The 24,635-nt window shown below is 43.5% G+C and overlaps 1 protein-coding gene across 1 annotated transcript in view; it reads right to left on the bottom strand.

The window, feature by feature from the left end:
• Window positions 1-24,635, bottom strand: part of LOC146821611 (uncharacterized) — a 39,284-nt gene that overhangs the window by 6,209 nt on the left and 8,440 nt on the right. The gene's annotated exons all lie outside the window — the stretch shown is intronic.

Genomic DNA, 24,635 nt, shown 5'->3' with positions numbered 1-24,635 from the left:
AAATAAATTATGTAGCAGCCGAGTCTGTAATGCTTTTTTGCCAGCTTCTGTGAGTAGTCCAATCCTGATATCTTTCAGAATACTTCCATATTCTTCATCGTTTGCTTGCCTCATATTAGTTGTAAGTTCCTTGTACTCAAAGAAGGACCAAATATTTGTATTACCTATGCTTCCCAATGACTTATTCGTGTCTTCATGTGTCACAGTATTAAACACTGGTTGTCCTTTAACTGGAGTAAGTTGCAAAAGATCTCCAAAAACTATGACGTGTTTTCCTCCAAATAACACGTCATAGTCTGACTTCAGAATTTGCTGCATTCTTAAATGCACAAAGGCAAGCATTAAGTTCGATACCATGCTCACCTCATCAATAATGAGAACTTGCATCTTCTTCAATACTCTTGAAACTTCCAAGCATGCTTCTCCAGTTAGCTTGTTGTATTGTATTTTGTTCTCATGCTCCACTGGTAACATTAGCAAACGATGTAAAGTGATTCCTTTTATGTTATATGCTGCTAACCCAGTTGGAGCAGTAACCACACAAGACAAAGTAGAATCCGTTTTTTGCTGTAGGTAGCTTCTGATGACTTTTATTAGGAAACTTTTTCCAGTTCCAGCTTGTCCGCTTACATACATCCTGATTGGATGAAATGATGTGCATGAGCACTCTTTTTTTTCATGTAGAAATCCGTGATCAATTTTGTTTCTGATCTCTTCATAAATTTGTTGCTGCTCTTGATTCAGTTGTCTTTCCAAATTTTGTAAGTCTATAAATTCTTCTTGAGCTTGATTCATAGCTGTTTCCACTTCATTCATGGCTATTGATGCTTCATTTTCAACGATTGGTTGTCCTAGGGGATCTTGACTGAGTGTTCCTGAACTTTGGCTGTCCTGAGAACTGTCTCTAGCTATTTTTGCTGCAATTGTAGTTTCCTGTTCAATTTCTTCATTTAACATTTGCAGATAAGTTGTGAATGTTCTGCATTGTATGCTGTCTTTGCAAGCATTAAATGAATCTTCATAGCTTTGAAATTCTCCCAGTAGTTCATCCTCTGTACGCCATGGTTTAAACAGCTGTAAAAGAGCCAAGTAGTAAAATTCCTTTTTGTCAGTAGTGTCGCAACTCAGCTTCCGGTGATTTATCAAACTTCCTTTTGTTTGCTTCACCAAACATCCTTCCTCACCAATGACTTTATATTTTCCATTGTTGATGTCTTCTGCGGCTTTCCGTGAATAAATGTAGTTCTGCAGCACTTCATAGAGACACATGTTCTCCAGATGATGACTTCTCTTTGGGTAATATGTATCCAACATGTTTGATTTCAAAATATCTGTACTTTCTGGGTCATTCTCGGCCAAATATTCAATTTCTCCAACAGATTTCAGTACCCGATTTCTCATTGCTGCAAGGCCTAAACTTGCCCAAATTATTCTTCTTGATTTCGAGTAGAGACTTGCAGAAGATAACCTATCTGAACATTCGTAGGATCCAATTTCTCGATGCGATAACATCTTCAAACTGAAACTGTACAGCTTCTTACTGACAGTTTTCTCGTGAGAAATCTCTTCCCACATTTCCTTCAATTCTGTTTTTTCTGATTTCGTAATGTAAGACGTTACATATCGAGCAACAGCAATGGAATTGTCAGCTACATACTGTATATCCATGTTAGCGTTCCACATGGATAAAATCACTGGGTTGTAGTCATTTATATTTTTTGATTCTTCTTTTCTTTTAAGGTTGTAGGTATTCTTAGGTGATTTTCTTGTGATAGTATGTCTCACAGCTGACATAAAACTGTTAACTCTTCCATTTGAAAGAACAGGTCTAGGAAATCCAAATCGACATTTAGTGTAGTATTTATCTTTGCTCTTGTATTTCCGTCGACAGTATTTTCCACACCGATGACTTTGGAAACGTAAAACTTGCTCCTTTAACTTTTTCTCTTCTGTGCTTTTTGGTATAGCACATGTTGCATATTCTTCAATGTAAGATAACACTGCTTCATCAGTATCTGTTCCAAACTTTGGGGCATCCTTGATCCACAACAGCATATGAATATGAGGAGCACCTCTTGCCTGGTACTCTTTTCTCCAAAAGAAATCCACTACTTCTCCTAGAGGTGGATTTTTTTTATTGCAGATGAAGGACATCATAGCCTCAAATCTATGATTGAAATATCTGCAAACATTAACCGGATCCAATGAGCACAGTTCTCCTGCTGTCTTGTATTCGATGTTTTTAATGTTTGAATTTGCCTCTCGTAGAAAATCCAGTAAATCATCCCAAGCGTACTCGGCACAGCTTAGGGTAAGGAACCATGTTGGAGTTCCTAAATTCCGTAACATGCATTTTAATTCACCATGGCGTCGGTACCAATATTCATTTGTCCCACGCTGACAAGCCATCAGATTGATCAGTTGTGTTTCCAAATGATCATCTCGGTGCTGCACTTTCTCCATAAAATCCTTAGCAGACACATTTTGTAAATGTACTCCACTTTTTAAAATGTGATTTACTGCATAAGACAGTGCAGACAAGTCGCTTTCAAATAAAAGATGGAACAAATAAGGAATACTTTGTCGAAATCTGGGATCTTCAGCATATAGTCTTGTAGTCCGATACTCAGAAGCTGGAATCTGTTCCGGATGTTCATCGTATCGTCCTCCTTTTCCTTTAGGAAACAGCTGGGGAAAACATCGAGCTTCCAAGCTCTCCTCCCATACACTCACGGGAGTTCCTTTTGCTTTCTTCATCTGAAATAGATCAATATTGTCTCCCATAACTTCTTTTGAATGAAGAGGATGTATGCTAAAATGTTCATAAATTTCTTCTTCCTTTGACTTGTCCACTTTTTCAATTTGTCCAGTTGGTGTTTCTGTGTCTTCTTGTAAATCTTCTTCTTCTTCTTCTTCTATATAAATTGATTCATACCATTTGTTATTCCTTTTCAAATACAAATGTGCTCTTTGTACTTTCCGTACATCTACCAGCTCCTGCCAAATCTTCTTATTCTTTGTAGGTACACCATTAACCAGAATAATTAATGGTTCAGTTTCCAAAGTATCCGCATCAATAGTTTCCATATTTTTTTTCAAATCCAAGGGCAAATACACCACTCTACCTTTTAAACCTCTCAGGAAATCTGAAGGAGGTAATTTACCAGTTTTGGGCTCCATACGTACTATGGTCTGGAACGGATGAACACATTGAATGAGTATAGACTCATATGTATTTAATTCAGAAAGTTCTGCAGGAATAGCATCCAATTCTAAATTATTATGTACAGCTCTGGTCGGCATTCTATTTTCCTCTAACTTGTTGTAACAGTATTTACAAATACGCTGAACTTCACCCAATTCAAAACAATTTTCAAGAAATATATAGGTGGCAAAATCCTTCCACTTATAATTATCTTCATTTTCACTCTTTCTGTAGAGATCAACATACCTGGTTTGTTTTCTATAATGAGTTCTGCGGCAACAAATACAAGTAATATTTGGTCTTTCATTAGAGATTATTGCAAATTTTGTTATGTGATCATTAAATGTCTTACTTACAGAGGGTTCTACATTTTCTTCCACTTCTTCCTCATTTACTGTGTCCTTCTCTGCACTGTTTTGTTCAGGACCAAAGTAACAAAACTGAATTTCATCAACAACCTTCTCTACATCTGATACCGTTCCACGGAACAGAGCCCTATTCAATTCATCTAACTTTATTGCTGGACTTTTAGCAAAATACAACCGTCTCACAAACTTTCTCATTTCAGTATGATGAACAGCCAGCATCCTAAAATGATGGAAAACACTATTACACACTTTTCTAGATAGACAAGCCAGAGAATGACCCTGCAAACCAGTATTCTCTCTCACTCTGCATTGATCTAGACTTTGAAGCACCTTAATCTTCTGTTTCACACTTTTTTTGCTATATTCTCTTAGAAACTCAAGAAATTTATCAATAGATTCCTGACGCACAGTGCAAATACTACTACAATTCCAAGTGTACACTGGGGCTTTAGGACGTCTCCCCATAGCCTCATCCGCCATCACTTGTACCTCATCTCTTGGAACCATTATCTCCTTCTCCATTATGCAACCATTTTTCACTTCATAAGCACGACCTCTGGTGTCAACTGCATGCAGCAAACTATTACTTTGAAAATAACTCTCTTCATTAAAAAAAGGTTCACTACTTGAACTATGCATCCATTTTCCTAAAAACACTTTACAAAAGTTTGTTCTGTTCACTACTCTTTTCCTTTTGCTATGTGTTTTCAGTACATTAACCATTTTGTCTAATGTACGCATCCTATTCAAAATTAAAATGAATAGTTTCCTTTTTAATTCTAATGCCTTTGCTGCAATGGCTTCAATTTCTTTTTTTCTCTTATAAAACTTTGCCTTTTGCTTATATTTCTTCACATCCTTTATCAAATTGGACATAACTCTCCTCTGAAACATTTTTCTACGTATCTCTTTAAACGCTGTTTTTCTGTTTAAGTTTATCTTTTTAGTTGCAGAAGGTATATTTGCATTAACTAAATTCTCAATTTTTTCCTGTCCTTTTCGATTGAAATCATTCTTTCCAGTACAGACATTTTGTAAATTTTTCCTTTTTTTGAATATGTTCCTTAGAAAATCTTTTGTTTGCTTACCAGAAGATTTTTTCTTCTTCCCAACATGAGCATCTTCAACTAACTTAGGTCCTCCAGTTGTCTTCAAATATAGGTTTTTTTTCTGCTTTTTTTTTACTCTGGATTTTGTAGGCATCTTAAATTTTGTTCACTGCTCTTCAGCAATACCTGAAAAAAACTAAAAAAAAAATTCCTTTATTTTATTTAAATATATTACTACATTTGTTTTCACATTAGTCACAAAACGAAATTTCTTTGCCAATTTGAAAGCACACTTACTACTCTTTTTTTTGGTAAGTGATAAACACTTTTACAGACTGACACATTATGAATCCACTTTTCAGATTTTTTAAAAAGCACATGTCCAAACTGCTTTTTCAGACCAGCATCATTTGTAACCTGGGTGTCTGCCTACACTCCAGCAAGGGCAACCAGCCTTAGTGATGCTGAATGTATTTGCATTACTGACTGAAACCTCAAACCCCACTCGCTTGTGAATACTGTGCATGATTCCACATGGTAAGTAGCTGGCTGTGTGCTAAGAGTCTGCTTCTGCACCAAAAAATGGTTCCCCCTTTCCATCTAATGCAACTGTGAAATCACCAGAGCAATACGCAATAAATCTCTGCCTGTAATTCCTATTTGGACACAGAGTCATGTTTTCACATTAGTCACAAAACCAAATTTCTTTGCCAATTTGAAAGCACACTTACTGCTCTTTTTTTTGGCAAGTAATAAACACTTTTACAGACTGACACATTATGAATCCACTTTTCAGATTTTTTACAAAGCACATGTCCAAACTGCTTTTTCAGACCAGCATCATTTGTAACCTGGGTGTCTGCCTACACTCCAGCAAGGGCAACCAGCCTTAGTGATGCAGAATGTATTTGCATTACTGACTGAAACCTCAAACCCCACTCGCTTGTGAATACTGTGCATGATTCCACATGGTAAGCAGCTACCTGTGTGCTAAGAGTCTGCTTCTGCACCAAAAAATGTCTCCCCCTTTCCATCTAATGCAACTCTGAAATCACCAGAGCAATACGCAATACATCTCTGCCTGTAATTCCTATTTGGACACAGAGTCATGTTTTCACATTAGTCACAAAACCAAATTTCTTTGCCAATTTGAAAGCACACTTACTGCTCTTTTTTTTGGCAAGTAATAAACACTTTTACAGACTGACACATTATGAATCCACTTTTCAGATTTTTTACAAAGCACATGTCCAAACTGCTTTTTCAGACCAGCATCATTTGTAACCTGGGTGTCTGCCTACACTCCAGCAAGGGCAACCAGCCTTAGTGATGCTGAATGTATTTGCATTACTGACTGAAACCTCAAACCCCACTCGCTTGTGAATACTGTGCATGATTCCACATGGTAAGTAGCTGGCTGTGTGCTAAGAGTCTGCTTCTGCACCGAAAAATGGCTCCCCCTTTCCATCTAATGCAACTGTGAAATCACCAGAGCAATACGCAATAAATCTCTGCCTGTAATTCCTATTTGGACACAGAGTCATGTTTTCACATTAGTCACAAAACGAAATTTCTTTGCCAATTTGAAAGCACACTTACTGCTCTTTTTTTGGCAAGTAATAAACACTTTTACAGACTGACACATTATGAATCCACTTTTCAGATTTTTTACAAAGCACATGTCCAAACTGCTTTTTCAGACCAGCATCATTTGTAACCTGGGTGTCTGCCTACACTCCAGCAAGGGCAACCAGCCTTAGTGATGCAGAATGTATTTGCATTACTGACTGAAACCTCAAATCCCACTCGCTTGTGAATACTGTGCATGATTCCACATGGTAAGCAGCTACCTGTGTGCTAAGAGTCTGCTTCTGCACCAAAAAATGTCTCCCCCTTTCCATCTAATGCAACTCTGAAATCACCAGAGCAATACGCAATAAATCTCTGCCTGTAATTCCTATTTGGACACAGAGTCATGTTTTCACATTAGTCACAAAACCAAATTTCTTTGCCAATTTGTGTTTAAAACTTTTTATTGAAACAAAACAAACCATGGGGGAGGGGGATAGGAGGCAGGATACATGGAATACAGTCAAAGAAGAGGGGATGTATCTCCAGAGGGTTGGCAATAGGTGGCGCGGTGGCTCAGAGGGAAGAACACAGTGACTGAACGCTAGAATTGCAAGCTGTGGAATCCCACGCGCGTATCCGAGACCCCAAAGCTGAGCAAGAGCATCCCCCCCCATCAACACCTCAACAGAACACCATCCCCCCCCCCCCATCCCCCATCCTCCCAGTAACAAAACAACAACCCTCCCCCCTCCCCCCCGTCCTATGGTCCCGCATCAAAGCAGCCCTAGCCAGGAGCCCCGCACTCCCCCCCCCTCCCCGGGGGTCCCCATCTCACATGTAAGCTAGTCCGCCGGGGTCACCGGCGGCCTCAGCCTGAGAAGCCTAAGGTACCTCGGGCAGGTGAGCTCCCGGAATTCAGTGGACAGCAGCGCTAGAAAGGGTTGCCATAGCTCTTCAAATTGGTCTATCTCCCCCGCAACCGTAAGCGACAGCTTCTCCATCCCCAGCACGTGCCAGAGCCTATGCAACCAACCGGTGATGGAGGGGACGGTGGATGTGCGCCAGTGGACTAGAATGTTCTGAACCGCAGACCCCAGCGCTATTGCAATCTGCCTACCCCTGCGGGACTTCAGTGGGTACATTAGGGCATTGGGGAGGCCCAGCAGGACATACGCCGGGAGACGCGGCAGCTCTATCCCAAAGTGCTCATCCACCTCGTCCAAGACTTCTTTCCAGTAGGCGGTCAGCACTGGGCAATCCCATAGAATGTGTGTAAGGGTACCTTCCTGCCCGCAGCTCCGCCAGCACCCCTTGTCAGTGTGTTTATGCATTTCATACAGTCTCTCCGGGGTGTAGTACCAGTATGTGGACACCTTAGTGAATGTCTCCGTAAGGCCCGTGTGGTATGCAGAGTGCCGAGCCCGATACGCAATTTGGTCCCATTCCTTGTGGCTGAGTGTCCTACCCAATTCCCTGTGCCAACGCTCCCTCCCCGGGTTGTAGTAGTGAAACGGCGGGGGTTGTAGGTGTTTATACAGATCAGTGATCAGTTTAGCGTCGGAGGTCCGAGTAGCCAACCACCGCTCGTACGGCGTAATTGGACGGGCAGCGGTGGCACGCACCTGAGGCTGGAGGGCCCAATGCCGAACTTGCATGTAGCGCAGTCTGTCCAGCTCCGTCAGGCCGAACTCCTGGCGGAGTTGCTGAAAAGGAACCACGCCCTCCGGACCATAGATCTGGAAGAGTGCCCTGCAGCCCGCCCGTACCCAGTGGGAGAAAACCCCCGGCTCCATCCCCGGGGAGAAGTCCGGGTTGCCCGCAATGGGCGAGAGCGGCGAGGGGAAGGTGGTGAGGCCCCGGGTTTCGCAGACCGCGTCCCACACACGCAGGGGGACCCGCGTAACAAAGGAGGCGTAAAGATTAGGGGGGCGGTGCGTGCGGCGCAAGAATGGGACCTCTTGTAAGGTGCGGCCCGCCACCGCCTGGTCTTGAAAAAGCCAATGTTTGTCGGACTCCCACCTGCTCCACTCCACCAGATAGCGAAGCTGTGCCGCCTGAAAGTACTTACGGAGGTCCGGAATGCCGAGGCCCCCCGCTTCCGGAGCGAGCGTGGAGAGGACCCTCTTCATGCGTGGCCTGCGGCCCTGCCAGACAAAGCGGGAGATGTCAGCCTGCATTTGTCGGATCCAGCCCACCGGGGGCTGGAGCGGAAGGGCTCGGAAAAGATATAGTATCTGGGGCAGCACCGTCATTTTGACCGCCGCGATTCTCCCCAGCCAGGACAGCAGGCCTTTGTTCCATCGGCCAAGCTCGTCCTTGATCTTCCTGCTGAGGGAGGCATAATTGGCCGTAACCATCTCCGATAATGTAGGCGCCAGCAAAATCCCCAGATACGGCACCGTGGACGAGGACCACTGCATGGGGAAGAGCCGTTGAAGGTCCCTCCTGGTGTCCGCAGCCAGGGACACGTCTAATGCCATCGACTTGCTCATATTCATTTTGAAGCCGGCCACCCCCGCAAAGGCGTCCAACTCTCGGAGGCAAGCAGGTAGCGACCTCCTAGGGTCATCCAAAGTCAGCAGGACATCATCCGCGTAGAGACTGACGGTGTGGACGTACCGGCCCATCCGGACCCCGACAGCATCCGGATTATTACGGATCCTCTGAGCAAACGGCTCCATGTAGAGGGCAAACAGGAGCGGCGAGAGAGGGCAGCCCTGCCGCGTGCCGCGCTCGATGGCGAAGCCACCAGAGCTACACCCGTTTACCCGCACCGACGCTGAAGGATGCTTATAGCAATTAAATACCATGGTGCGGAACTTATCGCCGATTCCCAGTTTTGTGAGGACCCGCTCAAGATACGGCCAGTGAACTCTGTCGAAGGCCTTCTCCGCATCAACGGACAACAACATCCGCTCCCCCGAGATCCTTGAGGCCTTCTCCAGAACATGCACCACTCTCTTGGTGTTGTCAACCGTCTGTCTACCGGGCACAAAACCAGCCTGGTCCGCCTCCACCAAATCGGGGAGGTGTGGACCCAGCCTGGATGCGAGAATCCCCGTGTACAACTTGAGGTCGACATTTAGGAGCGAGATGGGCCGGTACGAGCCGCAGAGGGCCCGATCCTTCCCAGGCTTCGGGATTACCGCGACCGTCGCCCTCAGGAGATCCGGAGGGATGGCTCCCGGTTCGGAGAAGGAGTTAAACAGCCGCGTAAGGACAGGGGCCACGGTCGTGCAAAAAGTCTTGTAGAATAGCGACGTGTACCCGTCCGGGCCCGGGGCCTTGCCATGTTTCAGCCGCGCGATAGCCGAAATCACCTCCTCCACATGGATGTCCCGCTCCAGGTGGTCAGCCTGAGCCGGGTCCAGTACCGGGAGGGTCACCGACTCCAGATAGCTATCGGCATCCCGTGGCGAGGAGGGCTCCTCAGCATATAGCGCCTCGTAGAAGCCGCGGAAAGTCTCCGCTACCTCCGCGTCCCCGGAGACAACCCCCCCGTCCGCACCCACCAGTTCTTTCACCACGCTGCGCTGTTGCGCGACCCGGAGCCGGTGTGCTAGGAGCTTGCCACATCTGTCCCCCCCAGTGTAGTAGGCATGTTTTAAGCGTAAGGCGGCGTACTCCGCCCTATCAAGATCCAGAGCCAAGAGGAGCTTCCTCGCTGCCTGCAACTGCCTCCATACCCTCGGCGCTCCCGTACGGCGGTGGACCTGCTCAAGCTCCCGGACTTGAGCTGTCAACTCATCCCTCTTCAGTTGCCGCTCCTTATTCTCGGCTGCAGAGATAGAGATGAATTCCCCCCGTAAGACGGCCTTCAGTGCCGCCCATTGTGTCGCCTGCGAAGTGTCAGTGTTGCTGTTGTGAGTGAGATAGTCCCGTATGACCTCCCCGACGCGTTGTACCACCGATTTTTTGTGTAGAAGTGTGTCCCGGAGGCGCCACGCCCCCCGAGAGGGGGAGGCCGCCGGCCACCGGAAAACGCCGGTGACTGGAGAGTGGTCAGACAGGGACAGGACCCCGATGTCCGCCGCCGTGGCAGCGGCACGCATCGGTCCACTCACCAGGAGGTAGTCCAGCCGTGAGTAGGTGCGGTGTGCGTGCGAGAAGAAAGAGTAGTCCCTATCCGTGGGGTGCAGGGAGCGCCAGAGATCATGCAAGTCCATTTCCGCAATCCGGGCCTTCCCATCCTGGGACAGCTCCCCCGTCTGCGGGAAGCGCTGGGCCGATCTGTCCATCCCAGAGTCAAAGACAATGTTGAGGTCTCCGCCCAAGATAATGTGTCGGTCTGGGGAAGCAGTGACATCCACCAGCGCGGAATCAAGGAAGCGCTCCTGATGCTCGTTTGGGCTATAAACGGAGCCAACTGTAAATGCTATGCCTCCCAGGCGCATGCGATACGCAAGGAGCCTCCCCTTCTGTTCAGCACACTTATGCAACACCTCCCCCCGAAAGGAGCTCGCTAGGAGAATGGCCACCCCCGCTGTCTTGTTCGCTGCCGAGGAAAAGAACTGGGTGGGGAACTTAGCTGAGCGCATCCTATGGCAGTCTCGGGGCAATAAGTGTGTCTCCTGCAAAAGGCAAATGTCCGCCTGCGTCCCCTCCAGCAACGACAGGATCGCTCTGCGCTTCACCGGGTTATTCAGACCCTGAACATTAAGGGTCACTACCTTTAGGCCCGGCATTCCTCACAGGGATCGGGAGCGCCATGCAATGGGTAGGGAATCAGCGGGCGGGGCGCGCGGGGCCGCAGCGCGGGACAAGCCAAAACAAAACGGGCATAGACAACATCGGACGGGACCTTCCCAACCCCAAAACAACCCCCTCCCCCACCCAAAACCCAACCTCGGCAACTAGCCATCCCCAAACTCAAACACCCCATAGTCTCAGTCAAGCCCCAAAGGGCAAGTCCGTAGAAAAGAGCAAAGTGGACGTCCGGCCACTCACCTCCCCCCGCTCCCCCCAACCCCCCCGCCCCGTGCCAAGCATGTTAAGAAGCTAAAGACATCTCCCCCCGGAGTGCGTGTTAGGCCGTCAAGGCCACGCTAGAGGAGCCGGTTGAGTCCCCGGCCGCCGCCCTCAGGGCGTCAGCCCTGTCCGCCCTAATGGTAGGGGAGTCCGGGCGCCCTGCACTGGTCGCTGAGCGCCGCCTCGTTGACCTCCGCCGATTCCGTCCCTCCGAGGACCTCCACGACGGCGTAGCTCCCTCCTCCTCCGCTGCCGTGAGCCCCAGGACACCACAAATGTCTTGCAAGGAGCGTAGCTGGTGTAATACTCCGTTCCACCGAAAAATCAGGCGGAAGGGGTGACCCCAAGAGTACGGCGTCTCATGCTCGCGCAAAAAGTCAGTGGCAATCCTAAAGGACCTGCGTTTCTGCAGAGTGATGGCGGAGAGATCCTGGTAAAGCGCCACTGGCCGATCCCGAAAGGTCAGGGGCTGTTTCCTGCGGGCTTCAGCCATGATACGCTCCTTTAGTGGAAAGTCGGGCAGGAAGGCCAGAATGTCCGGCGGGGGTGCCGATGGCTGGCGCTGACGGCCAACCCTATGCGCCCTGTCGATGCTGATGGGAAAGTCCGTGGCCTCCCCCAGGATCTCTCGGAACAGGGCCCGCAGGTAGCCCCCCAGATCGGACCCCTCATCCGCAGTCGGCACACCCCGCACTCGGATGTTGTTCCTCCGAGATCTGTTCTCAAGGTCCTCAGAGTGGGCCTGGAGCTCCACACACTGTTCCCGGAGGCGAAGAACGTCCTGCTGGAGATGGACTATCTCCTCCGCTCGCTGTTGGCCCTCCGTCTCCGCCGCTTCCACACGCTCACCTAGGCCCTCCACCTCTCTGCGCACTTCTCGGACCTCGCTGGCCACCTCCCGCTTCAGTGTCTGGAAGTCCTCCCTGAGGGAGCTAAACAGTTCCTCCATAAAGGCCCTCGTGACGGGTGGCTCCCCTCCAGTCACATCTGCCGGAGCCCGGGAGGGCCCCGGTGAGGGCTGTGCCCTGTCCCGCAAGTGCTGGGCCCTGCCAAGCATGTCCGGTAGAGTACGGTCCCCTTTCTTCGGGCCTCCTTTTCCAGACATCGCCAGCTCCGCAGTCGGGCACTGGTCCAAGTGCCCCAGGGAAGCTCAGCCGCCGGCTAGCACTCGGCCCGGGTATCCCCCACAAGTGAGGTCGCTGCGTCACAGGTGACAAAATGGCGGCCTAGTCCGGTCACCGGCAGCCGCAAGAGCTAGCGGGAGACAACCAAGGAGGCCGCAGCGGAGGGGTCCCAACAGCTCATCCCTCCGGTAGGCAGCCCAGCAACAGCGGGAGGTCGCCCGCCGCCAGCAGCCAGGACTTCAGCGGAAACCGCCACCACTGCTCCTTCGGGGACAAAATGGCGGCCGGTCGGAGCAAGCCAAAACGACTAGGCCCGGCGACACCTCTGGGGCCCCGAGGCACCCCGCAGTAAAATAGGTTCCACCCCCGGCCCCCGATTGTCACGCACAGGGGGCCAGATGGTCCGACCCCATCAGAGAGTCCGCCGTACCTCGGCTAGGGGTCAGGGCTTCCGCAGTGCAAGGTGTCGCCATCACCAGCCCGAGTGCCGGGGCACCCGTCCTAAGCCGTCCACACCGTTGGGCCCCTTCCTGCCAGGCTCCTTCAGTCACCGTCAAGCGGCGGGCCAGATCCCCTCCAAACCGCAACTTTCAGCACCAGGCCCAACCGAGGCGCCCGGACAGCTCTTCAATACGCTCCGCCCCTCGGGCTCGCCGCCGTCGTCCCTTGATCTCGGGCGAACTTTTGGGGGGGTTCCCCCGGGGCGATCCGGACAAAAACAACACCGGTGTATGCCCCTGATGTTCCGCCACGCTCCTCTCCCGCGCTGAGCCTCAGCGGGGGGAGAGAAGCTTAAGAAAAGGGCTTTAGCTTGGCCGGGCCGGAGGAGCTACGGGGGGAAGCGTCCGCTCACCCCGCCATCTTGGCCACGCCCCTTCTTTGCCAATTTGAAAGCACACTTACTGCTCTTTTTTTTGGCAAGTAATAAACACTTTTACAGACTGACACATTATGAATCCACTTTTCAGATTTTTTACAAAGCACATGTCCAAACTGCTTTTTCAGACCAGCATCATTTGTAACCTGGGTGTCTGCCTACACTCCAGCAAGGGCAACCAGCCTTAGAGATGCTGAATGTATTTGCATTACTGACTGAAACCTCAAACCCCACTCGCTTGTGAATACTGTGCATGATTCCACATTTTAAGTAGCTGGCTGTGTGCTAAGAGTCTGCTTCTGCACCAAAAAATGGCTCCCCCTTTCCATCTAATGCAACTGTGAAATCACCAGAGCAATACGCAATAAATCTCTGCCTGTAATTCCTATTTGGACACAGAGTCATGTTTTCACATTAGTCACAAAACGAAATTTCTTTGCCAATTTGAAAGCACACTTACTACTCTTTTTTTTTGGCAAGTGATAAACACTTTTACAGACTGACACATTATGAATCCACTTTTCAGATTTTTTACAAAGCACATGTCCAAACTGCTTTTTCAGACCTGCATCATTTGTAACCTGGGTGTCTGCCTACACTCCAGCAAGGGCAACCAGCCTTAGTGATGCTGAATGTATTTGCATTACTGACTGAAACCTCAAACCCCACTCGCTTGTGAATAGTGTGCATGATTCCACATGGTAAGCAGCTACCTGTGTGCTAAGAGTCAGCTTCTGCACCAAAAAAAGGCTCCCCCTTTCCTTCTAATGCAACTGTGAAATCACCAGAGCAATACGCAATAAATCTCTGCCTGTAATTCCTATTTGCACACAGAGTCATGTTTTCACATTAGTCACAAAACGAAATTTCTTTGCCAATTTGAAAGCACACTTACTGCTCTTTTTTTTGGCAAGTAATAAACACTTTTACAGACTGACACATTATGAATCCACTTTTCAGATTTTTTACAAAGCACATGTCCAAACTGCTTTTTCAGACCAGCATCATTTGTAACCTGGGTGTCTGCCTACACTCCAGCAAGGGCAACCAGCCTTAGTGATGCTGAATGTATTTGCATTACTGACTGAAACCTCAAACCCCACTCGCTTGTGAATACTGTGCATGATTCCACATGGTAAGTAGCTGGCTGTGTGCTAAGAGTCTGCTTCTGCACCAAAAAATGGCTCCCCCTTTCCATCTAATGCAACTGTGAAATCACCAGAGCAATACGCAATAAATCTCTGCCTGTAATTCCTATTTGGACACAGAGTCATGTTTTCACATTAGTCACAAAACGAAATTTGTTTGCCAATTTGAAAGCACACTTACTGCTCTTTTTTTTGGCAAGTAATAAACACTTTTACAGACTGACACATTATGAATCCACTTTTCAGATTTTTTACAAAGCACATGTCCAAACTGCTTTTTCAGACCTGCATCATTTGTAACCTGGGTGTCTGCCTACACTCCAGCAAGGGCAACCAGCCTTATTGATGCTGAATGTATTTGAATTACTGACTGAAACCTCAAATCCCACTCGCTTGTGAATACTGTGCATGATTCCACATGGTAAGCAGCTACCTGTGTGCTAAGAGTCTGCTTCTGCACCAAAAAATGTCTCCCCCTTTCCATCTAATGCAACTGTGAAATCACCAGAGCAATACGCAATAAATCTCTGCCTGTAATTCCTATTTGCACACAGAGTCATGTTTTCACATTAGTCACAAAACGAAATTTCTTTGCCAATTTGAAAGCACACTTACTGCTCTTTTTTTTGGCAAGTGATAAACACTTTTACAGACTGACACATTATGAATCCACTTTTCAGATTTTTTACAAAGCACATGTCCAAACTGCTTTTTCAGACCAGCATCATTTGTAACCTGGGTGTCTGCCTACACTCCAGCAAGGGCAACAAGCCTTAGTGATGCTGAATGTATTTGCATTACTGAGTCCAACCTCAAACCCTTAAACTATTCTTTTATTATACCAGTACACCTTAATTTATTGTGAAAATATAGTCCATATTATTTTACATGTTCCTCACATTTAAATTTGTCCCAAAACAGAAAATAATAAACACAACTTCAACAAAAAGAATTGCATTTCTATTATTCATTTCTTAATTTACCATATACATCCCCTCTCAGACTCTAAACTCACCTTTAAAATTAGTTAGTTGTGAAAGAAATGTGGCACTCAAACAGCAGATTATCAGAGCCAGGATCTCTGTTCTCTACACCTCTCTCCTCTCAGCAGAACCAGATAATGGCAAACTTTCCCTCTCTTTTTCCACACATATACATGTTAGTTTCAAATCTCAGTGCTTGTCCCTTTTTTTCAAATGTAATCACACATTTCTATTGGTTGAAAACCAACCCTTTTCCAAAAGTACCCTTCCCCCAACTTGACTTCTGCCTAGTACCCTTCCCCCAACTTGACTTCTGCCTGCTACCATAGCAACAGCTCATGGAACACTGCTGTGTGGAGTCAGGTCAGAAGTTCGCCAAACAATGTTTCAATTCCACAGAGCAAGAGTGCTTGACTTTTCAAACCTAACAGCAAATCCATAGTACTGTTCTTTGGTAACACATTTTTCTGTACCAATACAAAACATGCTTCTATTAATTTACACATACAGCCTAGTTTTTATTCTAGAATGGTATGAAACAGCCAATCAGTTCTTTTTTTTTTGAAAAAAATATGTATGCCTCCATTTCCAAACTGTCTTTCTTTTCATATTGCCATTCTACTGAAAGACACCTCCTGAGTGCATCCAGTTCTCCTTTGAAGATGTTCACAGTGTGGATTGTAGGGCACAGCTATGTCTTCTGGAGTGAAAAGTTTGCAGAGAAAACAGGTATGGTGAGAGACCTTGCTTTGCCAAATGTAGACATTAAATGGATCGGTCAGAGAGGGTTAAAGTGGCACCAATTGATGCCATTGGTGAAATCCTTCATGCACATCCAACACCCTGACCTCATAATAGTGCACTGTGGTGGCAATGACCTAGGCACTTTGACTGGGGTAGGTCTGGAAATGCTTATGAAGGAGACCTTTGCACAACTGTTTTCACTTTTCCCTAAAACTGCCTTTGTGTTTTCTAACATATGCCAAAGGCAAAAATGGAACTGGTCCAATCATTTCTGTCCGCAGATTGACAAAGCAAGAAAGCACGTCAACAAATCTGTTTCTGCTTTCCTCCGTGACTATGGTATGGGTTCCATTTACCACAACAACTTGCGTTATGACATGCAAGACATTTATAGAGGAGATGGTGTACACTTCAATGATGAAGGGAACAGAGTCTTCCTCTTGAAACTTAGACTCTGCATCGGTACTTACTTGTAGGTACCACAAAAAAATCACTTCATAAACACAACGGCTCTTTTTAGAGCCCCCTAATATCTAAACACTTAAATCTGATTTTCATTTCTTTTTTTCTTTTTTTTTCTACCGTACGCGTACGTTGAGCTTACCGTACGCGTACCCCGTGATTTTTTTTAAAATCAATAAATGTTTTCTTTGTACTTTTTTGTCCTTCTTTGACCCCCTTACAAATGTTAGGGGGTCTGTAACTCTCCTCCTTGCCCCCTTTTCTTGTTATTACTCTTTTTTTTCTGAGTGAAACACACGAAATGGCGGCCGCCGCTTCCTGGTTTCGACCGATTCGAATGTTTACTAAGATCTAAGAGCCAATCAGAATCGCGCTCGCGCACGCCACCGTACGCGTACGGTAAGCGTACCGTAAGCGCACCGTAGGCTGGCTCAGATATATATATTGATTTAAAGGCTATTTTCTCAGAATCTACTGAACAGATTTACACCAAACCTACAAAAGGCACTTCCTTGACCTGAGGACTACCTCTCTGCCAAATTTCTAGTAATTCTGTTCAGCCGTTCGGGCTGTAGCCCTGTCTAAAGGTCCTATGGAAAAATGCATGGGAAAAACGCGTTTTGGGACCCCCCTTTTATCTCAGCCCCCGCTTGACGAATCCCCCCGAGACTTTCAGGGAAGGAGCGGAGCGTAGCGCCCCACCTATTTTGAAAAATTCGCGAGGATTCGTCGACCGGCGCAAAAGTTATTCAAAATAGAATGTTGCGGATTTCCTATGGAAACGTGGTCCTAACTATAACTACCTACTGGCGACCGCCAGTAGGTAATATATATATATATATATATATATATTCAGTGAAAAAACCATAGGTTTCACACACGTTATAGTTAGGAATTAGCATTTAAAAAACCTTAGAAATTCAGTGAAAAAACCATAGGTTTCACACATGTTATAGTTAGCTGGACATTTTACTCGTAAAAAACCAATGAAATTGCCCCGTTATAGTTAGTTCAGCTAACTATAACTCGCGCGCCCGCAATGCACTGCTGATGACGTCACATATTACATCACTCATGACATGGTCAGTGACATCACTCATGACATCACTGATGACATCTCAAATGACATCACTGATGACATCACTGATGACATCATCCAGTGAATGTGTGTTTTTCTGAAAATTAAATATGTTTTATATATGTATATCTCAAGGTCAATGGAAGAATAAATGGGTATATAAGTGTCTAAATGGATGCTTTGTTTTTGAAAAATTTATTGTGTTACTGACTGATTAAGTGTATCATAGTGAATACATGGCTTACTGAGTAATGTTTAAATATGAAAATATCTGTATCAGTCTCTCACTTTGTGTATAAGTGGCTGCATGGGTTGGTGAGTAGCTTCATGGGTGTCTATATAGGTTATTAGTTGTTTTTTTGAGTATCAGTCTGAGTGTCTGTATGGTTCGGTGGGGGGTATTATGTAGTGCATAGGTGCATGAATGAGTGATTCACTCTTTGTATGTGTTGAAGACAGCATGTGTGCAGGACTGTATGGGTGGATGAGTGTGTGAATGGTTGTGTTAGTGAGTGAATGACTGTCTCACTAGTGTCTTTATGAGTAACTACATATGTTTTAAACTAGTATATGTGACTATTGGTTTATATATGTGAGTATATGTGAGAGGGAGAGATTGAAAGAGTTCCTGTATGAATAAGTATGTGTTTCTATAAGTGATTGTTTAAAAGACTAAGTATGTGTAAGTTTCCGTAGAAGTAAGTATGGTGGTGTGTGTATTACTGTATATGCAAGTAAATGTATGTTTGATTCCTTATTAGCATGAGTGACTATGTGTGTGAGTAACTCTATGGATGAGTGGCATTGTGTAACAGGATGTATAGATGTATGAGTACATATGATGACTGAGTACATGTATGAGTGACTGTATAGGACTGTTGGTGAATGAGTGGATGTGTATGTGGATCTTAGAATTACTGAAGAGGTTGTTGTAACTGGTATTGGTATGTCCATTGTTTTGAAATTTTTAGTCTCTATTTTTGAATGTGTGTATCAAAGCTTATATTAAGGTGAGAGGAGGTCTGCCACTCTATCACAAGGATGATGTCAACAGTGATGTCATCAGTGATGTCATTTGAGATGTCATCAGTGATGTCATGAGTGATGTCACTGACCATGTCATGAGTGATGTAATATGTGACGTCATCAGCAGTGCATTGCGGGCGCGCGAGTTATAGTTAGCTGAACTAACTATAACGGGGCAATTTCATTGGTTTTTTACGAGTAAAATGTCCAGCTAACTATAACATGTGTGAAACCTATGGTTTTTTCACTGAATTTCTAAGGTTTTTTAAATGCTAATTCCTAACTATAACGTGTGTGAAACCTATGGTTTTTTCACTGAATTTCTAAGGTTTTTTAAATGCTAATTCCTAACTATAACGTGTGTGAAACCTATGGTTTTTTCAGTGAATTTCTAAGGTTTTTTAAATGCTAATTCCTAACTATAACGTGTGTGAAACCCATGTTTTTTTCAGTGAATTTGCAAGGTTTTTTAAATGCTATTTTTTTTTTTTTTTCTTCATTTTTTTCAAACATATTTTTAATTTAATTTTCTTACCTTTTATAAAGACTATGCTTAATTTTTTAAAATCATTAAATATTTATTTTATATAAATTTTTTAAAATAAACAAGTAAAATTTATTTCCAGATTTTTTTTTTTTTTTTTTTTTTTTTTTTTTATAGTACGCGTACCGTAAGCTCACGGTAAGCGTACGGTTTACGCAACGTCCGTAATCTATCTACGCTGCTTGCGTATAGTTACGTACTTTGCGTAGCCGCGCGTACTGCGCGTGGGACGCGTGCGCGCTTACGCAACACGCGCACGTTACGCGGAAGTGCCGGGAAATGACTGTTATGCGCATGCGCGCAAGCGCGTGTCTTTTTTACGCGCACGCGTACTTTTTGCCGTAAGCGTACCGTAAGCGTACCGTAAGCGTACGGTAGGTCATGTGATCTTGAAACACAACTTTTGATTGGTTGAAACTACTTTCAGTTCTAGAACTCTCCTACACCACACCCATTCCCCTCATTTCTGCTTGTGATCCCTTGGGAGAAGGAGCTGGTTTGTCTTTGGGATACGATGGCAGAACAGCAGAGCTCTTCTGAGAGTGAGGCTAGCACCAGCAGCACTGTCTTGAGGCAGAGAGCGAGGAAAGTAAAGCCTTCTTACGTTTGGGAGTATTTTACTTTTCCAGATGGCCAGCAAAAGGTGAATGCACCCTTAGTTACTTGCAAGCTGTGTAAGCGTGTACTTTCTAGAGGTAATCCTAACAGGAAGTATTCCTTTGGGAATCACACCATGAAGAGACACCTCCAGGAAGTACACAGAAGGACACATGGTCATCTTTTTGGAGGTAACTCTTCAGAAAGACGAGCCAGTACATCCACAGCAGCTCAGCCTGGACCATCATCTGCAGGGCAGACTCCTTCTTCTGCAGGTCAGGTGAGCCCTTCATCTGTGGGGGGAGAATCTCCTTTTGCTGGCCCTCTGGAAATTAACCCTCGGTTTGCGAGGGTTGAAGTACGGTGCGCCACTTGTCACGATCTAATTACTTATAGGGAGACCAGTGTTTCCCTGGTGAACAGTAAAATAGATCAGCACACTTGTCGTACCGTCTAATATTCCCAATCTTTCTTTCCTCTGTCCCTGCATGAACACAACGGTTCTTTTAAGAGCCAACCTTATCTTTCATCTTTTTTTTTCTTTTTTTTTAAAAACTTTTTTTTTTTTTTTTTACCGTACGCGTACGGTAAGCGTACCTTTTTTTTATTTTTTAAAAAAAACCACTAAAAATCATTTATCTCATTACAAAGTCCTTGAGAGACTACAATTTTTATTTTTAACTTACCATACTCACTCAAAAAAATATTTATTCATTTGTTTTTTTTAAAAATAGTTTTTAAAATGGTTGTAGTTTCCGAAAATTTTCTATATCGATCTGAAAATAAAAAAAAAAGTATTAATATTTTTTATCCATTTTATAATACAATACACATATTTACATTTTTTAAAAAAAAATATTTTTGCCTTATTTTTGCTGTTTTCAGAATATATTGCATTTCACTATTAATTGTGAAAGCAATTGCATTCATCATTTTACAGCGGGCAAAAAAAATTAACAATCACAAAGATTGTATTAAAAAAGCCCAGAATGTCTTCTCACTTAAACTTATCATTACAGAAATGCATATTATTCTAAAAAAATATCATCTAAAAACAATACTTTTTTCTTTAAAATACCGTCTGATATGTTTGTTTCAGAAGTATAATCACAATATTATATCTCAAATAACTCCAAAATACATCTGATTTTATTTCCTTTAGGCCAAATAGTATTTTTTTTTTTTTCCTGGAATAAATTTCCAAGGGAAAACCATTAAAATTCTAAAGTTTAATCTGTCCAGATCTCACCAATTCTCTGTAACATTTTGGTTCACGAAAATTTTTTGAATAATTTATTTAGTCCACAATAGAATTGCTTACTTTTCCACATGGCCAAATAGTAATTTTTTAAATCATTTTTGAAAAAATTTCCAATGGCAGTCCAATAGCATTCCATAAATTAAAATGTGCAGAAGTTACCGATTATCTCTAAATTATTGGTTTTTGAAAATTGCATTAAAATTTAAAAAAGTCCACATTACAATTGGTTATCTTTCCTTTAGGCCAAATGATAATTTTAAAAATCTTTTTTCTACAAAATTGCAATGGTAATCCAGTAAAATGGTAAAATTATTTTGTCCAGATCTTGCCAAATCTCTCTAAAATTTAGGTTTCAGGAAGATTAGATAGGAATTTGCTAAATCAAAAGGCAAACGTTGTTTGAAAATCAATTTGGAATCATTACACAGTGTCCAGCCTTTTTCACATTTTAGATAAACTGTGTAATGTCCAGAAGTAACAGTAGGTCCATCATGGAAAATTATTGCAACAGTTACAAAAGTTTTTCCTGAAATTGATAATTGCTGTCCTGTAAACTTCTTTATTAAAGTATCCAATTTTGATCCATCAGCTCTACATCGTTGCATCATTAAAATTACATACTGTCCGTATTCCCTTAAAATTAATGTTGAAAACATGTCAGAATTACACTCACCACATTTCATGCTATGATTAGCATCTTTAACTAATTTTGCAAAAGTGACTGTTTTACTCTCTGGCAATGTCAAATAAATAAACCTTTCATTATCAACAATAGAGCCACATATATTATAACAATTATCACAACTATGTTCCCATTTATAAGAGAGACCAAAAAAAATGTCAATGGGAACTCCTTCTTCTTCCACTACCTGAAGAAAATACATCAAAAATTCGTGTGCATCTTGCTGTTCATTTTGAGAAAACTGTGTTCGTCCTGAACATACATCTAAAAGTTTTCTAATTTCAGTAGCACTTTCTATTTGAGTTTTATCTTTACTCAGCTTTTGAAAAAGGAGACTGAGCTCTGAACAGAATCTTTTTCCCTGATTTACTATTATCTGCTCTTGCAAACTTTCCAGATAAAATGCAACATTCAGCACTACATTAGCGTAGCAGTTGACACCAGAGCTATTTTCAAAATGACATCCTACAACCTGTTCTTCATTTTCCTTATTCTTTTTGCTTGCAATTACATCACTCCTCTTTTTTTTCCTCTTCTCTACATCTTCATTACAGATATTCTCATTTCTCCTTTTACGAGAAACTACACGTTTCTCCAACACAGGATACTGACCTAAATGAGGAGCATAGCTTCTTCTTAATCTATTATACTCCTTTACACAGTTTGTATCAGCACTAACTTTTGAGTCATCAAAGTCTATCATGAATAAACCTGATAATGTTTTGACTCGTGACAAAGCTACATATGCCATACCTTCTTTGAACACAGTTGAACCAATGTTCACAAATGCACAATCTACAGTCAATCCTTGAGACTTGTGGATAGTTACAGCATATGCTAGTGAAAACGGAAACTGCTTCCTACGTACATATAAGTCTTTCACAAGCATGAAACGAACTGAACAACGACAAATGTCTTTAACTTCCTCTATCTGATCAAATTTTATCTGTAAACATTCAATTCCTTCTTTTTTCTGATAATTAATAAAACCCACAACTCTTCCCATCGCTCCATTCACTAAGCCTTTCTCAACATCCAAATTTCTCCTTAAAAACACTCTACAGTTCATGCAAACATAAAGATTTTTTTCTAATCCTGCTGTTTTGGAGATGTTCTTCTCTAGTGAGTCCAATTTATTTTTCAGTTTGCCTGTTACTGTGACTGTAATTCTTCCATCCTCAATTTTGTCCACTGCTTCCAATTTCCTGATGTCTTCCTTTTCCAATTTCAAAAGCTCCTCATTAAATATTGAGCATTCACGTAGAGTTGGCATTAAGCAGATGACACTTTTGTTTTCTGCAATATTCTTGTATATTTTCTCTGCAACTATTTCTTCCTTTGGAAATAAATTATGTAGCAGCCGACTCTGTAATGCTTTTTTCCCAACATCTGTGAGTAGTCCAATCCTGATATCTTTCAGAATACTTCCATATTCTTCATCGTTTGCTTGCCTCATATTAGTTGTAAGTTCCTTGTACTCAAAGAAGGACCAAATATTTGTATTTCCAATGCTTCCCAATGACTTCTTCGTGTCTTCATGTGTCACAGTATTAAACACTGGTTGTCCTTTAACTGGAGTAAGTTGCAAAAGATCCCCAAAAACTATGACGTGTTTTCCACCAAATAACACGTCATAGTCTGTCTTCAAAATTTGCTGCATTCTTAAATGCACAAAGGCAAGCATTAAGTTTGATACCATGCTCACCTCATCAATAATGAGAACTTGCATCTTCTTCAATACTCGTGAAACTTCCAAGGATGCTTCTCCAGTTAGCTTGTTGAATTGTATTTTGTTCTCATGCTCCACTGGTAACATTAGCAAACGATGTAAGGTGATTCCTTTTATGTTATATGCTGCTAACCCAGTTGGAGCAGTAACCACACAAGACAAAGTAGAATCCGTTTTTTGCTTTAGGTAGCTTCTGATGACTTTAATTAGGAAACTTTTTCCAGTGCCAGCTTGTCCGCTTACATACATCCTGATTGGATGAAATGATGTGCATGAGCACTCTTTTTTGATATGTAGAAATCCGTGATCAATTTTGTTTCTGATCTCTTCATAAATTTGTTGCTGCTCTTGATTCAGTTGTCTTTCCAAATTTTCTAAGTCTATAAATTCTTCTTGAGCTAGATTCATAGCCGTTTCCACTTCATTCATGGCTATTGATGCTTCATTTTCAACGATTGGTTGTCCTAGGGGATCTTGACTGTGTGTTCCTGAACTTTGGCTGTCCTGAGAACTGTCTCTAGCTATTTCTGCTGCAATTGTAGTTTCCTGTTCAATTTCTTCATTTAACATTTGCAGATAAGTTGAGAATGTACTGCATTGTATGCTGTCTTTGCAAGCATTAAAAGAATCTTCATAGCTCTGGAATTCTCCCAGTAGTTCATCCTCTGTACGCCATGGTTTAAACAACTGTAAAAGAGCCAAGTAGTAAAATTCTTTCTTGTCGGTAGTGTCGCAACTCAGCTTCCGGTGATTTATCAAACTTCCTTTGGTTTGCTTCACCAAACATCCTTCTTCACCAACAACTTTATATTTTCCACTGTTGATGTCTTCTGCAGCTTTCCGTGAATAAATGTAGTTCTGCAGCACTTCATAGAGACACATGTTCTCCAGATGATGACTTCTCTTGGGATAATATGTGTCCAACATGTTTGTTTTCAATATGTCTGTACTTTCTGGGTCATTCTCGGCCAAATATTCAATTTCTGCAACAGATTTCAGTACCCGATTTCTCATTGCTGCAAGGCCTAAACTTGCCCAAATTATTCTTCTTGACTTCGAGTAGAGACTTGCAGAAGATAACCTATCTGAACATTCGTAGGATCCAATTTCTCGATGCGATAACATCTTCAAACTAAAACTGTACAGCTTCTTACTGACAGTCTTCTCGTGAGAAATCTCTTCCCACATTTCCTTCAATTCTGTTTTTTCTGATTTCGT

Source organism: Triturus cristatus, chromosome 6, assembly GCF_964204655.1.
Source record: "Triturus cristatus chromosome 6, aTriCri1.1, whole genome shotgun sequence".
Lineage (NCBI taxonomy): Eukaryota > Metazoa > Chordata > Amphibia > Caudata > Salamandridae > Triturus > Triturus cristatus.
This window is presented reverse-complemented; position numbering and strand designations above follow the sequence as displayed.